This window comes from Magnolia sinica, chromosome 7 (assembly GCF_029962835.1).
Source record: "Magnolia sinica isolate HGM2019 chromosome 7, MsV1, whole genome shotgun sequence".
NCBI lineage: Eukaryota > Viridiplantae > Streptophyta > Magnoliopsida > Magnoliales > Magnoliaceae > Magnolia > Magnolia sinica.
In genome coordinates, this window is record NC_080579.1 from 57,709,194 (window position 1) to 57,723,401 (window position 14,208).

Here is a 14,208-nt window from a genome sequence, read left to right on the forward strand (position 1 = left end):
TGATAAGTGTTCATAAAAAAACGAAGGATAGGCAGCGTTGTGCTGAGAAGTAATGCTGTGTTGAATTGGAATGACGTGGGCCCTAAGCTCTTCATTCTCTTCTGAATTTATAGAGGTATAAGGTGGCTTGCAAGAGACACATATTAGAATCAGCCTCTAAGATGTTTTCTTGATCGATATTTGCAGATGTGGTCAATTACAATTCCAACTCCAGATGAGTTTGCGGAAAATTTTTCAGATCAGAAAATCAGCAAGCAAGAGTAGTAGATCCTATTTCTATCTTGAGACATGTCATCATAATTTTCGATAAACACGCTTAGCCAATCAGGTCGCAATGTGTGTCTCTATTGATCACCACCTTAGTTAATCACTAAACTAGAAAAAAATAATCCCGTGCTCACAGGTGCTCCTAGTCTCATCAAGAATGTTTCTAATACAATCAATCAATGCAGACTTTCCATGTGATTCATAACAGATACGGAATTCACACTAAACTAAAAAATAAAAAATAAAAATAAAAATTGGATGGTCAAAATCATCTCTCGTGGAATAGTTCCAAAAGAAAATAAATCAAAAACTTGTTTGGTTGCTAATTACAAATGAGTTCACCTCATTTTATTTAATCATAATTATGCATCAGATATATATATATATATATATATATATATATATATATATATATATATATATATATATATATTTGGAAATCTCATTTTTTAAAAAAAGATGTATATACATCAAATACGATACGTAAGTATGTAGTTGATTTTCATTGAAAAGAGATGACCTCGTTCTAAAGTATCAAAATTTTCAGACATCTATCCACAGCTTGGAAAACCGATCGGCACAAAAAATAGGATCACTTCATAGATATATAAGACTTTCTTCCTATTTTCTCAACAGAGAGACCATGAAATATGTGGAGTGTACATATGTCCTGATGCAAACTAGAAAACTAGAACATTTAGTGTTCAGAGAACACCGGGTCTTGTCTCTTTAAAAAGTATAAATAGAAATTAACGAGTCATTTTGCTTAAGGTGAATTCTTGAGGCATCCTTCGAGCCAGATAGGCACTAGGGAGGAGTTTCAAGAGTGGTCCCACGAGGGGGCCTTGGAGCTTTTACTGGTCCAGCGCCACATCCAGGATCAGTTCCCTTGTCGCGAGCAGGATTGTCCACGAGAACGCGTCCTTCCTGAAATTCCAAGAGCACAGTCAGAAGCAATGAAGTGGATTACCCATGTGTTACACGTTTGAAAGTGAGACGTGCTGACCCAGAGCACCTCCATGTCTGGCACCTGTTGGGTTGGACCAGGACTGAGGCTATTGGACGTCTAGGCTAGGCTCGAGCAGGAGATTTGAGGCCAGATAACTAATCACGTTGGGACCAGAGTTCTAAAATTGGGTGAATGTACTCCAAACTCAGCCGAATCCAAGTCTTCGTGGAACTACCTGGCAAGATCAACTTTGTTGAGACATGGCCAGACTCGTTGAGTTGGCTCAATGAGACTCAGCACCACTTGAATCTCTGAAATTTTAGAAAGAGTACTTAAGCAACTCCACCACCAAAGTTCACAATTCGTCGAAGACATTTTATTTCAATTTTCTATTCATAGTTATTAAATAGGTATGATTACTTCAAAATTCTTATTAAGTTTAGAATTCAATATTAAGTCCAATCCCATCTTGAACCTGACCCGACTTGCGTGGAAATCATGTTGAGTTTCAGATTTTGAACTATGGTTGAGACTAGGCTTGAATGGACAGCTCGCCCTCTATTTCATGATATTGGAATGGATACGCTGCTAGTGAGTCATATGGGATTGAATGTTGATGCTTGTCTTGACTAGTCAACCTCTTTGGCCATGTGCCCATGTGCATATATATATATATATATATATATATATATATATATATATATATATATATATATGAAGAAAGGTGGAAGCTCGCAACTTATATAACTCTGTTGGTTATCAGAAAATATATAACCTTTAGAGTGGGAACTAAAAAAAAAAAAAAAAACAATTGAGCCCAACACCAACTCTATAGCAACACGACAAAACAGCCCCCATCAACCTTTAAACAAGATCTGCAATAGCTATAAAAAAAACATCTTACGCTCGGCGGGGCACAGATTTACAAGTCTATTCGTAAAGTCAGAATGATGCCACTACTATTTATGCATTAGAGCCTGAAATTCTGAATGAATAGAAGATCTCCACAATCTATTTTCTTTAGAGTCGAACTGCTATATTTTATTACAAGCATCCATTTGATGCTCATATTTGGATGGTTTGGATTATCCGCATGGGTCACATGCGTTGGGCAGTCCATGTTGGGAGGCAAGCTTGATGGGAAGTGCGACGTATAAATTGTTGGGACTCGTGGAAGCACGCAGACCAAAATCAAGCAAAGTATTAAGATCGCACAAACAAACCTAACAAGAAGGCAATCCTAATTTTACATGGAAAAATCATTGCGGGAAAAATCATGGCACAATGCGATGAGTAACACACTATTAAAGGAATATTATAAGAGATAGTAGATCTTACTGATTGGAACAACTCTCGAATCTCCTTTGAATCCCTATGTATTCCCTTAAACCCTTTAGAACAACTTACAAAGCCCTAATCCTCTTAATCCCTTTCCTAATCCTGATTACACCTGGTATATATACTATCCGACCATAATAGGAAACAAATTGTATACTTATGCAATTTTACACGTGCCTTTGATAGGTCCTTCGATGGCATTGATAGCCATCGAGGACTAGCCGATGACATCAAAGATCCATCGATGCCTTCAAGTAGCAACCTCTAAAACTGTCTAACAATTAACTGGGATTTTTCCTTATTTTCTTGATGGGACCGAGCATCTGTCGATGGCATCGACATCTGCTCAATAGGATCGAGTGGTCCATCGATAACATCAATAGACTTTGTTACAGACAAATTTAAGACATTAAACAATAATGTCCACCATATCTTGAATCTTCATTCTCCATTGCTCCTTTGTTATCACCATCTCTAATTGCTTTCTATCATAGCTTCATCGTCGCTTCTAATGCATACCTCGTCCTCACTAAGGTATTGTCAAGCCTAGAAAAGTTACACAAAACTTGAACTTCTCTGTGGGAACCACCTTTGTAAGTATGCTAGCTGGATTCATACTTGTTTGTATCTTCTCAAGAGTCACGCCTCCCTCCTCAAGCACTTATCAGATAAAATAATGATGCACGTCAATATGATTAGTACATGAGTGGTAAACAAAGTTCTTTGCGAAATTAATCATGATTTTTCTATTACAATTAACTGGCATAGCCTCCTATTGAAGACTCAACTGATTTATCATTCCCCTCGAGCAAACTGCTTCTTTAAATACTTCTGTCACTCCCACATACTCAACTTCGGTTATGTAAAGAGCCACTACTGACTAAACCTTAAACATCCAACTGATCGCTCCACCTGCTAACACAAATAAATAAATGAAAGTCGACCTTCTTTTATCCATACTGATGCATAATCTGAATCCACATAATGTATTCACTTGTCCCCTGATTTTTATAATGTCAAAATATAGTCCTACATACCTCTAATATATCAAAGTAGTCATTTCACTACCTCCTGGTGTTGCTTAGCAAGGTTAGATATATATTTGCTAACAAGAAATATCTGGTCTTGTATAAACCATGTCATACATCAAGTTGTCAATTGTGCTTGAATATGACACACAAGAAATAATTTTCTTTTCTTCATATGTTTTAAGACATTCTTCAAAAGAAAGCCTAAAATGAGTTACATTGGGAACATTGACCGACTTTACCTTATCCATCTCATACATCACCAATACCTTCTTAAGGTATTTTGCCTGAGATAACAATTAGCTTTCTCCTCTTCTTGTCTATGTGTATATCAATGATGAGAACCCTCTTTACAGCCCCCAAATCTTTCATCACAAATGTTCCCTGATAGCTAAGTCTTCAATATGTTGATCTAAATCATGTTATGACTAGTGACAAGCATGTTCTCAACTTACACTACCAAGATAATGAACTTCTCATCAGTAAGTGTGTTGTAATAAACATAATGATCATAGTCACTCCTGTAAACCTCTGACTCACCATGAAAGAATCAAATTTCTTATACCACTACCTACATGACTGTTTCATGCCATACAATGACCTCTTTAACATGCAAACCTTGCATTTTGCCACTTATATTTTGAAATCTTCTAGTTGCTTCATGTAAATATGTTTTTTCAATTCCCCATGCCGAAAATCAGTCTTCACATCCATCTATTCCAACTTGAGATTGTATTGGGCAACCGATGCCAATATGAATCCGAGAGATACTTGCTTCACCACAGGTGTGAATATCTTAGTGAAGTCAATATCTTCTCTCTAAGTATATGCCTTCACTACCAACCTTTCGTTGCACCTATCATGTTTTTTTCTTGAAGATCCAGTTGCACTCAATCACTTTATGGCCGATGGAAACCTCCACTAGCTCCCACTTCTCATTCTTGTATTGGGAGTCCATCTCATTATGTATCATCGTTTTTCCCTTTTCAGTATCTACATCGTCAAGTGGCTCTTGAAAAGTAGATAGATCTGCCTCATTTATAATAAGGGTAAATGCAAAAATTGAGTCATACATGTATCTCGTTGGTAACATATGATCCCGTAATGAATTCCTTCTCATATGTAGCTACTCCACCTACTCCTGTACCTTTGCCGACATCTCAATATTAACCTATGTCTCATCTCTATCTATCTGAACACCCACAACTGACTTTTCATCCTTCTTGTGTTCATCCATAAGGACCAAGGATCCTTCATCAAATTTGTCGTCGCAATCAAGGATGTTTTTCGTGTGATCTGGTCATCTAGTTATAACCCTTCACACCATTACCCTGGACAACAAAGATGTATTTTTGTTTAGTCTAGCTTATCTCTCTCAATTGATGATACATGAAAGCAACCATCACAAACAAATATGCACACCCCGAGTAGTCTACTTGTTGACCACTTCACACTTCCTTTGCAATTTTATAATCTATAGACATAGAAGGGGACTGATTCACCAAGTGAGAAGCTATATTAATGACATAAGTCCAAATTTCCTTGCCTAACCCATCATTACTGATCATGCATTGGGTCCTATCCAAGAGAGTCTGATTCATCCGCTCAGCCACACGATTCTTCTCAGTTGTCCGATCCACTGTTTTGTGCTTCACGGTCCATTCATCTTTGTAAAATCCATTGAATTCACAGAAGTAAATTCTCATCGATATCTGTCCTCAAAACTTTCACCTTTCGCCTTGAGTGTTTTTCCACCATCACCTTCCACTTATTTAAGTTGGTGAAAACCTTAGATTTACTTTTCATAAAATAACCCACACCTTTCTGGAGTTGTTATCAATGAATATAACAAACCATGATGATCCTCTAACATAAACTACGGGCGATGACTCCCATACATCAGAATGCACATAATTCAGAACCCCCTCATATAAACATTTTCCAAACTTAAAAGACAACCTTGATTGTTTACCGTATATACAGTGCTCATATATACTAAAATTAATGCTTTTAAAAGTTGGATTTAAACATCGGTCAAAAAGAACATGAGTCATATGGCCTAAGTGCACATGCCACATACGTACAAATGTGGAATCTAGTACTATAACTATTGTTACTCCACCCAATGAAGTGCTTCCAATTAACTTGTAATGGTTACCATACCTTCGTACTTTCATGACTACGAGTGCCCCCTTTGAAATCTTAAGGACATGATTGAACCCTGTGAATTTACACCCAAGTGCCTCAAGAGAACCCAAAGATATCAACACTTCCTTAAATCAAGAATTTGTCACATATCAGTTAAGATACACTTGATGTCATTAAAGATCTTGATGCACACCGATCCAACACCAACCACGTTATAGGCATTGTCATTACCCATTAACACCTGGCCACCATTGTAATTACTATAACTGGTGAACCAACTCGTATGAGGGGTCATGTGATAGGAAGCCCCCATATCCAAAATCCATTCATTAGTAAAATACCTAGATTTTGATATGGTCAGCACGTCACTACCACTTACCTCCACATTGAATTCCATATTATTAGCCTCTCTAGAAGAACTCTTTGATTTATCATTCCCTGACTTAAGATTCTGACAATCCTTCTTCATGTGCCATGTCATGCCACAATTCCCACAGTTCAATTTGCCTTTGCCTTAGATTTTATGGGATTTTTTTTTATGGTTCTTGTTTTACAACTTTATCGAATGTATTCATGTTTAAATACTTGCCTTTGTATCACTTATGTGTTCACGTTACCATCAATTGAAATAAAAAAGTATTTTTTTAACTTTTTTTTTTTTTTCTTCATGGTATCAGAAAGATTCTTTAAATGACTCATACAATTCTAGAAGACAATTTAATATAATACATACTTGGTCTTCATCATTCATTGTCTCATCCACATCCAACAATTTACAAATAAGCCTATTGAAGTTATTATTGTGGGCCTCAATGTCAGCCCCTTCCGTCATCTTCAGATTAAACAACTGTAGCTTCAAATACAAGTCATTCTCAAGAGACTTATTCACATAGATGTTCTCTAATTTTGCCCATGTATCTGTTGTAGTTTTCTCTCTTAATATTATAAAGGACCTCATCCATTACACACAACTAGATTGAGATATTGGCATTTTTTCTAGCTTATTCCAGTCTTCTTTTCCATAGTTTCTTGTCTCTTTTCAATGAGTGCATCTTATAATCCTTGTTAAACTACCATGGCATTAATATTAACTTTGCATAGTTTAAATTGTTTTTAATGGAATACTTCTCTATATTAAACTTCATGTTAGATGCCATTAATACCTTACTTTCAATTTTAATCTGCTTCCCAATGTTAGCTCTAATACCACTTGTTGGGACCCGCGGAAACACAGAAAGTAAAATAAAATAAAGTGATCATAATCGCACAAACAAACCCAACAAAAAGGAAATCTGAATTTTAAGTGGAAAAACCCTTTACAGGATAAAACCACAGCACAAAGTGACAAGTAATGCACTATGAAAGTAATATTATAAGAGATAGTAAATCGTACCGATTCGAACAACCCTTGAATATCCTTTGAATCCTAGCTATCCCCTTGAACTCTTTAGAAAAACATAGAAAGTCTTAATCCTCTTTATTCTTGCCCTAGTCTCGATTACACCTAGTATATATACTATCCAACTAGAATAGAAAACAATTCGTGCACTTACACAATTTTGCGTGTGCCTTCAATGGGTCCTTCGATGAGATCGACAACCATCAAGGACTAGTTGATGATATCGAAGATCCTTAGATGCCATCAAGTAACAACTTCCAAAACTGTCCAACAATCAACTAAGAATTTTCTGGATTTTCTCAATGAGATTGAGCATTTGTCAATGGCATCGACACTACTTGATGAGATCGAGTGGTTTTTCAGTGACATTAATAAATTCTGTTAAAGACATAGTTAAGACATTAGATAACATAAATTGCATGTTTTCTTGGTTGCAAGTGGCTGGGAAGATTGGATTCTCTCTTTCCAAGTAGTATACATAAAATGCATAAATAGAAGTAAACGACTCATTTTATTGTAGATAAGCTCTTAAGAAACTATGGATTCTCAAGGGTCCTTATTGGGTTGTGGCACTGACCATTTGATATGCCCACCATCCTCTTTGGGATCTAAATATTCTGAAAGAGGAACTCAACATGACCACTTGCTTGGAATTTCAAGAGCACGATGAAAAACAGTGATATCGAAAAATGGTACCACCAGTAGAAGAGAACTACCAAGAGTAATACGATATGTAAGCTGCATACGAGGGAGGCATGATACATATAAACCCAAAAAATTGTACATAGCATATATCAACTCAAAAAAAAAAAATGTGTAGCCTGTTGAGGGTCAAATATTGCATATTATCCCCCATTTATATCTTGGTTTTATGAACATGATAATGCTTAATGTTTTATTTTACTCATGTTTGTATTGCAAGGTGAATTTAAGAGCTTGGATTGAAAAGGGTACTAAAAACATTAATTTGATACTCAGGAATCACCAAGGCAAGAGATGGATCTTAAGAAACAATGATTGAAGAATTCACATGCCAAAGATTTAAGAAAACTAAGTGAGGAATGAAGAGAATCAAAGATTTAAAGTGAAGAAAGGAATTCTGAAATCGTCTTAAAAAGGCATATTCTGAAACACTGGATTATTTTCTAAAGTTGTGCATAATGAAGTCTATTTTGGAAAACTGCGCAAAATGAAGTCTATTTTAGCAAACTACGTAAATTTGAGGTGGTTTTTAGAGTTTTCTAGCTAGGTGTGAAAGTTGGAGTTTGACAACTATAAATATCACTCCTTAGGATGCTCTAAGGCATCTTCTAAGGTTTAAGGAGTGGAGCAAAAGGGTGGAGAAGTCGTCGCTAAGAGTTTTTCTTCTTCTTCCTTAGTTATTTTCATATTTTTCTTAATAGACTTTGATCCAATCATGTCTATTATTGGCTAAACCTCTTAGATAGGGCTAAGAGGTGAAGCTTGTAGTATGATAGGATGTTTCTATTACTTTGATTCATGTTTATGTTGAAATCCATGGATTCTAATTTGATATTTTAGGAATACTTTCAGTTTTTAATGATTTATTGAGACTCAAATTATAGTAAATCTGCAATAGCTTTGAGTGTTTTCTTTTCCTGATTCGAGATTATGAAATTAATAAGTCCTGTTGTTTACCATCGTCCCTTGGGCATGGTAGGGTGATGGAATCCTTCCTAATCTTCACAATTCTCCTACTTTGAGATTAAAGGATTGGTAAATCATGTTGTTTGTCATCGTCTCCTGGGCATGGTTAGGTGATGGAATCCCTACCAATTATCATATTTCTCCTTCAATGAGAATTAGGTCAACAGAAGTTCAGATTTGGTTTTATCGATATATTTTTCAATTGGATAGGATAGGACTCCAATTCTAATTGTATTACTTGAATCACGCAAGATGATTCCCTGATCACTACAAGTGGATCCTTAACACCCTAGTTCCCACCTTTGAATTTCTTAAGTTTCTAATTAAATCTCTCACAATTACTTCCTTTTATTTCAGATTTAGATTCACATCTTTTTCTAGTTCTACTTGTAGTTGCTTTTAGAATACTCAAGAGATTAGTCCTTGTGGATTTGACCTCAGTCTCCCTGAGATTATTACTACACCATGACCGTACACTTGGGGTTTTGAACACAGCCCACTATCGCCTAGTCACAATCCCAAGATCAGATTTTATTAACTAAAAAAAAAGAGGCTAGATATGTTGTATTTGATGCCTTAAATCAAGTCAAATACAGGGTCTATCGATGCCATCGACTGTTTATTTGATGGCATCGAACAGTGCTCGATCTCATCGAGATATTTCGAATTTTCTCTAATTGGTCGCTGACCTTTCTGGGCACTTTTTTTGATGCCATCAATGGATGTTCGATTGAACCTTCGATGGCATCGAACATGGATTGATGCAATCGAGATTTTATGGAAAATCAGGTTTTACCTCTGGACGGTTTGGGTGTTAGTTCGATGCCATCGAAGGATAAGCTTCGATAATATCAAAGGGCGTTCAATGACATCGAATGTTTTGCGCAGAATTTTACGGATCCGCCGGATCTGTGAATTTTGTTTTCGATTTTATTTGGGATTCTCCCATGGGCTATAATTATGGGTGTAAATAGGATTGGGATGTATTCCAATGGTTTCTAAATAGTTCTATGTTTTTAAAGGGGTGGAGCAAAGGTGAGATTTTAGATTGTTCGAATCAGGTAAGCCTTATCTCTTTGTAATTTCTACTTTCATAGTGAATTTTTGTTGCTCTGTGCCATGGTTTTTTTCCAAAAGGGTTTTCCACGTTACATTATTGTGTTCTTCTTCCTTTTGTATTGGTGATTTTGGATCGCTATCCGAGATTTTTCTGTGTGATTCCACCGTTCTCTCAACAAGTGGTATCAGAGAAATCGTTGGGGCCCAGGCTTGAATCTGCATGATTAACATTAATGGGAAACACTAGGTATGACATTGAGAAGTACTCAGGTAAAAATAATTTTGAGCTATGGAAGATCAAGATGATCAGTTCCTTAACCAAGTAAGTTGAAGATGGTGCTCTTGAGTAGCAAAACCCGTCTATGAGTGATGATTATTGGAATACTCTTAATAAGAAGGTCTTATCCTCGATCCATTTGTGTCTCACGGATGAGGTTCCTATAATGTTTTGAGGAAGAAAACTGCAGCTGGTTTTTGGACAAAGTTAGAGGATATTTATATGAAAAAATTCACTAATAATTGCCTACACTTGAAGCTACAATTGTTCACCTTCAGGATGGCAAAGGGTGGAGATGTGGAGGCCCACATTAGTAACTTTAATAAATTGATTTGCAAGTTGCTGGATATGGTGGAAGTGGTCAAATATGAAGATCAGGCATGTATGTTGTTGAATTCTCTACCGACATCGTATGAGTAATTCAGGGACTCATTGTGCACCGAAAATAAAACCCTAAGTGTGGACACCATTATCTCAACCTTTCACGGAAAGGGCATGAGAAAGATAAACGGTGGCGTAGGGACATCTTCTGATGCACTGTTTACGAGAGGCAGTAATACTTATCGATGTACAGGATCTTTAAGAACTAGATCCAAATCCAAGGGCAACGACAAAGGAAAATAAAGTGCTAAAACGGTGGGATGACTGGACATGTGAAGAAGGATTGTATAAATCCTAAAGCGAAGAACAAAAATGAAGAGGCTTCTTTTAGGGAGGCCAATGTTGTCACATTTGATAAAGAGACAAGTGGAGGTGATGTTCTGTCTATTTTTATGATCGAACACTTGTACAACAATCGTAAAGATGAGTGGATCCTTGACACAGGAGCGTCATATCACATGACTCCTCATTGGAGTTGGTTCGCTAGTTACAGAGAATGCGATGGTGGACAGGTCTTTATGGGCAATGCAAATGCTTGTAATGTTGTGGCTATTGGGATGGTGAGCATCAAGATGTTTGATGGGATAAATTGTACTTTGACTGATATCAGGCACGTTTTAGATATGAAGAAGATCTGATTTCTTTTGGTGCACTCAAGGCTATAGGGTGCAAGTTCACCGGTCATAATGGTGTCCTTAAAGTTTCAAAAGGAGCAATCGTGGTTATGAGAGCGCAAAGGCAAGGAAACCTTTATAGGTTGATCAGGAGCACTTCAACAGGTGAAGTGGCAGCAGCTATTACAGATTCCATGACTGCTAGTATATGGCATGCTCGTTTGGGCCACATGAGCGAGCGGGTCATTAAGATACTATCTAATTGTTGTCTGATTCCAACTTTTAAGAATTTTGATCTACATATATGCGAGCATTGTATATATGGTAAACAATCTAGATTATCTTTTAAATTTGAAAAACACATATGTAAATGAGTACTTGATTATGTGCACTATGACATATGGGGCCCATCGTCAGAGGTTTCAATGGAGAGGGGGGGGGGGGTCGTCATAGTTTGTTTCATTCATTGATGACTACTCTCGAAATGTTTGGGTTTACTTCATTAAATGTAAATCCAAAGTTTTCACCATATTCAAACAATGGAAAGAAATGGTGGAAAAATAGTCAGGGTGAAAAATAAAGGTTTTAAGGACTGACAATGGTGGAGAATTTAGTTCCACTGAGTTTAATGAATATTGAAAGAATGAGGGGATCGTTAGGCTCAACATAGTGCGCCACACGTCCGAACAAAATGGTGTGGCTGCTCGGATGAATCGAACTCTCTTAAAAAGGGCCCGATGTATATTAAATAATGCTGTGTTGGGCAAGGACCTATGAACATATGTTGTTAACATGGCCTGCTATTTAGTGAATTAGTCTCCTTCTACGACAATTGAATGTAAAATTTCAAAGGAAATATAGAGTGGTCATAAGATGGACTCTCGAGATTTGTGCATATTTAGTTATGAGGCTTACTCGCATGTGCCGTTAGTTGAGAGAGATAAACTGGACCATAGAGCCAAAAAGTACATCTTTATTGGTTATGGTGTTAATGTGAAAGGTTATAGGTTATTCGACAAGGTCACACGCAAGGTCAACACTAGCCGTGACATCAAATTTGATGAAAGATCTATATTCCACAATAATGATCAAGAGCAAGATGAACCAGAAAGGTTGATCGTAAACGTCCAGATTGACATAAATGATACTTGGGCAGAGATAAATGCGCAGACAGAGGTATAGGAGCAGGTGGAGGAATCACCTGTGAGAAGGAATCCACTGCGTGATCAGAGGTTACCGACAAGATATAAGGATGACTCTAATATCGCATATGCCCTCATTACAAATGAGGGGGACCCATGTACTATTCAGGGGGCTCTTGATGAGTCTGATATAGAAAACTGGAAGGCAACTATGGATGAAGAGATGGACTCTTTGTATAAGAACCACGTATGGGTGTTGTTGATGGAGCTTCCAGTGGGATGGAAAGCGATCGGATGCAAGTGGTCATTCAAAAGAAAACATGATAGATACAAAACGAGGCTGGTAGTGAAGGGGTATGCTCAGAGAGAAGAAATCGACTTCACAAAGATTTTCACGTCAGTGGTTAAGCAAGTATCTATAGATTTGTGTTGGCGTTAGTAGCCTAATACGATCTCGAACTGAAACAGATGGATTTCAAGACTGCATTCATGCAACGGGAGTTGGAAGAGAAGATCTATATGAAGCAAATGGAGGGCTACGAAGTATAGGGGTAGAGAAAAAGGTTTGCATGTTAATGAGGTCATTGTACGGCCTAAAGCAGTCACCTAGGTTGTGGTAAAAAAAATTGATTATTTCATGTTAAGTTAGAAATTTACTCGAAGTGAATGCGATCACTGTGTTTATTACAAGACACTGAGATGAAAGATCCTAGTATTTTACATTGATAATATGTTAATCGTCAGTCATGATATGTCAGAAACCAACGTACTGAATACTCAGTTATCAGGGACTTTCGAAATAAAAGATCTGGGAGCTGAAAAGAGGGTTCTTGGCACAAATATTCATAGAGATATGAAGAGGAGCAAGCTTTGGTTATCACAGGCAGAATACCTTGAAAATGTAATGATCATGTATGGGATGGACCAGGCAAATCCGGTGAGTGTTCCCCACATAGCTCACTTTAAGCTTTCCTCAGAACAATGTCTTAAATCAAATGAGGAAAAACAGGTTATGTCTCATGTGCCTTGTTCGAATGCAGTCAGTAGTTAATGTATGCCATGGTTTGTATGAGACCAGATATTTTACAGGAAGTCGGTGTTGTGAGAAGATACATGTCAAACCCCGGCAAGCAACATTTGGAAGTGGTGAAATGGCTACTTCGATATATTCGAGGTATAAAAGATTACATCTTAACTTTTGAGAAGACAGGGGCAAAGTTGGTAAGGTATATGGATTCAGACTATGCAAGTAGTGTAGATCCCAAAAAGTTGACTTCAGGATACTCGTTTGTTATAGCGGGTGGAGCAATTTGTTGGGTGTCGAAGCTTCAGTCCATAGTGCCTCTTTCCATGACCGAATAAGATATATGGCAATGATACAAGCATCTAAGGAAGGTGTTTTGTTGAGAGGCATGATAAATCAATTGGGGCTTCAACAGGAAGTTGTGCTAGTTAATCGTGACAACAAAAGCGCTATAAATTTAGCTAAAATTTTTGTTTATCACTCTCATACTAAACACATTGATGTTCGTCATGACTTTATCCGATAGGTGCTTGAAGAAGGAGGCGTGACTCTGAAGAAGATTCACAACAGCATGAATCTAGGGGACATGCTCACCAAGGTTGTTCCTACAAAGAAGTTCAAGTTCTTTACAAATTCTTTAGGTTTGGTGATGACGTAAAAGGAATACGGAGTGTGCACGAGAAGAGTTGATGGAGCTATGATGAAAGGTAGAGATAAGAGGAGAGGACAAGATGCTACACGTTTGAAGATAGAAGACATTGTGGAGATTGTTTTATTTAATATCTTAATTGAAGTCAGATACATGGTCTGTCGATGCTATCGACAGTCTGTTCGATGGCATCAAATAGTACTTGATCCCATCGAGATTTTTCAGATTTCTCCAGTTAGTTGCTGACCTATCTGGGCACTTTTTC

General features: G+C 37.2%; 1 long non-coding RNA gene across 1 annotated transcript in view; it reads right to left on the reverse strand.

Annotated features, from left to right (window-relative positions):
- Nucleotides 1-843: 843 nt before the first annotated feature.
- LOC131251367 (uncharacterized) overlaps nt 844-14,208 on the reverse strand; it is a 33,871-nt gene continuing 20,506 nt past the window's right edge. Inside the window, exon 2 of the long non-coding RNA XR_009173780.1 lies at nt 844-1,194. This is a non-coding gene — a long non-coding RNA (uncharacterized LOC131251367). The remainder of the gene's footprint in view (nt 1,195-14,208) is intronic.